The 4707-nt window shown below is 44.2% G+C and overlaps 1 pseudogene; it reads left to right on the forward strand.

The window, feature by feature from the left end:
• The first annotated feature begins 1632 nt into the window (after positions 1–1632).
• Positions 1633–2218, forward strand: LOC132418262 (cell division control protein 42 homolog pseudogene; annotated as a pseudogene).
• The last annotated feature ends 2489 nt before the right edge of the window (positions 2219–4707 follow it).

Below are 4707 nucleotides of genomic sequence, written 5' to 3' on the forward strand. Positions count from 1 at the left end.
AGGAGTAGATAAGGTTAAAATTTATAGTTGAGGGCTTCCCTGGTGGCGCAGTGGTTGAGAGTCCGCCTGCCGATGCAGGGGACACGGGTTCGTCCCGGTCCGGGAAGATTCCACATGCCGTGGAGCGGCTAGGCCCATGGGCCATGGCCGCTGAGCCTGCGCGTCCGGAGCCTGTGCTCCGCAACGGGAGAGGCCACAACAGTGAGAGGCCCGCGTACCGCAAAAAAAAAAAAAAAAAATTGAGCTTCTTGTCTTATGGCAACTAGGTATACTTGCTAGTGCAACAGAGACAAAGTTAATTTTCTATTCCCGGGAGCCTGGTTTTTGTCTCTGGGGCTCAGGCCTCCAGGGCCTTTGTTCTTTAGCTTGCAAGGCCTGTTTTGCCCAAGGCCATTCCCTAGTCCTTTTCCAAAATGGCTGTGCTCTTTTCATCCTGTCTTAGATGGTGTGGAGTGTCCTTACTCCAGCTTGAGTGGAACCAGAGCCCATTATTATTATTTTTTAATTAATTAATCTATCTATTTTTGGCTGCGTTGGGTCTTCATTGCTGTGCGTGGGCTTTCTCTAGTTGCGGCGAGTGGGGGCTGCTCTTCCTTGCGGTGCGCGGGCTTCTCATTGCAGTGGCTTCTCGTTGTGGAGCACGGGCTCTACGCACGTGGGCTTCAGTAGTTGTGGCTCGCGGGCTCTAGAGCGCAGGCTCAGTAGTTGTGGTGCATGGACTTATTGTTATTAAATGAGGCATTTACTATACTCCTTCCTAAGAGCACCAGGTGGGGAACACGTTTTCTAAACTAGATCTAGGAAATGGGATGTGGAATCAATCCATCCTCCTCCCCTTAAGGGCTGTCCAATGGTTAATGAATTAAAAAAACATGACTAAATAAAAACAAATCCCACACACACTCCCCCACCCAGAAAAAGGAAAAAAAAAAACAAAAATTAGATGTCCCAGATTACTCACCAAAGTGGAACCCGGGAACAGCTTCAACAACCCAAATTAGTCTGTTACAGAGTCATCACAAGCATGCCTCGCTTTTAAACAAAAAATAATTTTTTTGAAACAACAGAATAAAAACTAGTACTGATCACTTTTCTGACCATACACTATTACTCAAAATTAACTAGTACTGAGAAGGGGAAGGGGGCCATAGCTATGGGCCTTGTCTCACATGAGTGCGTGTGGGTAGGTGCAGGGCATTTGTCATTATTGCAAAAATGAATTTTAATTTTTTAATCTTTAGTTTGATTTAAACATTGCTTTTAGTATATCATGAGTGATATTTGCAACAAAAAGAATAAAATGCCTAGGAATAAACCTACCCAGGGAGACAAAAGACCTGCATGCAGAAAACTATATAAGACACTGATGAAAGAAATTAAAGACGACACACATTTTTTCAGCTGTCTATGGGCTTCATTCTGTCCACCCACTCCGAAGTCGCCCATGGCCATGAGCAGTTTATGAGCCTTTCGTAAAGACAGTCTTCTGAAATCAAGAGACTCTGTGTTATAATGGAATTTTGGTTTTGCTTTTTTACGGCAAAGATAAATGCAGTCATTGAGATAAGGAGGCTCTTACAGCAAGTTCCGTTTGTTTTTTTTCCGAAAAGCTTTGGAATTATTTTAGTGATCATGGAGTATAAAGAGTTAGACCTGCAGTGTCCATATGTACCGACTGTTTTTGACAACTATGCAGTCTCAGTTACGACTGGTGGACAGCCTCGTACTCTTGGACTTTTTGATACTGCGGGGCAGGAGGATTAGGACAGATTACGACTGCTGAGTTATCCACAAACAGATGTATTTCTAGTCTGTTTTTCAGTGGTCTCTCCATCCTCATTCGAAAATGTTAAGAAAAGTGGGTGCCTGAGATAACACTGTCCAAAGACCCCTTTCTTGCTTGTTGGGACCCAAATTGATCTCAGAGATGACCCCTCTACTGAGAAACTTGCTAAGAATAAACAGAAGCCTATCACCCCAGAGACTGCTGAAAAACTGGCCTGTGACCTGAAGGCTGTCAAGTATGTGGAGTGTTCTGCACTTACACAGAAAGGCCTGAAGAATGTGTTTTGACGAAACAACCCTGGCTGCCCTGGAGCCTCCAGAGCTGAAGAAGAGCTGCAGGTGTGTGCTGCTACGAACGTCTCTCCAGAGCCCTTTCTGCACAGCTGGTGTCGGCATCATACTAAAAGCAATGTTTAAATCAACTAAAGATTAAAAATTAAAATTCATTTTTGTAATAATGACAAATGCCCTGCACCTACCCACACGCACTCGTGTGAGACAAGGCCCATAGCTATGGCCCCCTTCCCCTTCTCAATACTAGTTAATTTTGAGTAATAATGTATTGTCAGAAAAGTGATCAGTACTAGTTTTTATTTTGTTGTTTCAAAAAAATTATTATTTTTTGTTTAAAAGCAAGGCATGCTTGTGATGACTCTGTAGCAGACTAATTTGGGTTGTTGAAGCTGTTTCCGGGTTCCACTTTGGCGAGTAATCTGGGACATCTAGTTTCTGGGTTTTTTTTTTTTTCCTTTTTCTGGGTGGGGGAGTGTGTGTGGGATTTTTTATTTAGTCATGTTTTTTTAATTCATTAACCATTGGACAGCCCTTAAGGGGAGGAGGATGGATTGATTCCACATCCCACTTCCTAGATCTAGTTTAGAAAACGTGTTCCCCACCTGGTGCTCTTAGGAAGGAGTATAGTAAATGCCTCATTTAATAATATACTCCTATATGAAAGTTGCCTTTTCTCCCCACCCTTGAGTAGGTCCAGTATTTGATGAAACTCATGAAAGTGGGTGGAACCTGTCTTGCCCCTCCTCTTTTCTAGGATGTACTATATATGTGACTGACTCTCAAGGAAATTTGTTTGCCATTTGCTGATTTTTTTTTTTGAAGTTAATTTCTAACTTCTTTCACTGATAAATGAAGAAAAGTATTGCACCTTTTGAAATACAGCAAATGGATTGAGTATGTAATGAAAAAACAATTTTTCCCTGTCAATCATTGTCTTAATATGCTGAGCATAGATGTGCAGCTTAAGAGTGTATGATAGTGTTCTAAAACATAGCTGAAGACCTGGTATATAGAGGAAATCCGAGGGGTGGTGCTAGAAGACAGATGTCTATGGGGTGATTCACATCCTCTTTCAAGTTACGAGGATAGAGACCTTCATTAAGAAGCTGGGGGTGGGGTGGGGTAGGGTCGGGGTGGGGAGAACATTTAACCACATGGAGACCAGTCAGGGGAATCCCCTTATTTCTGTTTTGCATATGAGGAACCCTAGAGCAGCCAGGTGAGGCTCTCTAGTTTAATAAGAATCCTGGGGAGGGTCTTATGAAGACTCTTCATAAGCTGATAAAATCCCTGTTAACACTTTTCTTGGTTGCAGTGTCCAAGTCTTAAAAATGTTAGGTAATCTTCCCCACCTTCCCCAAATCCGAATTCTTCTAGATGTCATTAGTGTTGAACCAATGCTTTCTCATGTCTCAATTCTTTGTATATGCATTCTTTTCAGATGTATTAAATAAGCAAACCCTTAAAAAAAAAAAAGGTGCCTGTGCCACGTGATAATAGGATAAATTCGATATGAAATTCACTTGGTCACGCAGCTGTTGGATTAAGAGATCCTTGAATTTTAAAAGTTATGGATGAGTTATTTCACATTTCGCGTGCACAGTGAGACTTCATTAATCTTCTCACACTGCAGTATTACAAATCTGCTTAATACAAATTGGCAGACGATGAGCACTCCCTTAAATTCCCATGCTCAGCCTCCACCTCCAGCACTCTGTTGGAACTCTGGTCCCTCCAGTTCCTTCCAGATGGTCTTGGGAGTCTCAGGCAGGGATCTCATGAAGGCTCCAGGAAAGAGGTCCCTTGGCCGCCCTGTGGCGCCCATGCTTGTGCCCTCTCCTCCTCCAGATCTCTGTGGGAAAGTCTCTTCACACTGTTAACGCCCAAGATAGCGGCTGGTTCATTCACTGTTGGTGGTTTTCAAAGATGAGGCCAGAGCCGAGGTTTGTCCTGAAGCTGCCCAACCTCCAAGCTGAAGGCACTGATGTCTGCCTGGAGGGCGCAGTTTCCCATTGCTGCAAGATCCATGGGCAGTGGGTCCTGTTGCCTGTGAATGGAACTGCCACGGTGGGCACCTGGTGGTTCAGCTCTTGTGGGTTTTGTTCACTCCTTTGCTTTGGGCCCCTGGTTCTGGGACTGCATCGTCAATCCATGTGATCTGGATGGCCAACCTTCTTCTTTGACCTTGTCCACTGTCCTGGTGCCCAAATTGTTCTCACACTTCTCTTCCCTTAGAATGAGTTTCTTTCTTTCCTTTTTTTCTTTTTGGCTGTGTCGGGTCTTAGTTGTGGCATGTGGGATCTTTCATTGCGGCATGGGCTCTTTGTCGTGGCACGCAGGCTTCTCTGTAGTTGTGGCACACGGACTTCTCTCTCATTGAGGCATGCGAGCTTAGTAGTTGTGGCATGCGGGCTTCGTTGCCCCATGGCATGTGGGATCTTAGTTCCCTGACCAGGGATCGAACCTGAGTCCCCTGCACTGGAAGGTGGATTCTTTACCACTGGGCCACCAGGGAAGTCCCTAGAATGAGTTTCTTTTAATGGTATATTTCCTTACATGCCCAAGGATCCCGTATTCTACCTCCCAAGCCCATAAACATACCTGATTTCTGTGGTGGAAAAAATTTAG

The sequence above is a fragment of the Delphinus delphis genome, chromosome X (genome assembly GCF_949987515.2).
Source record: "Delphinus delphis chromosome X, mDelDel1.2, whole genome shotgun sequence".
Lineage (NCBI taxonomy): Eukaryota > Metazoa > Chordata > Mammalia > Artiodactyla > Delphinidae > Delphinus > Delphinus delphis.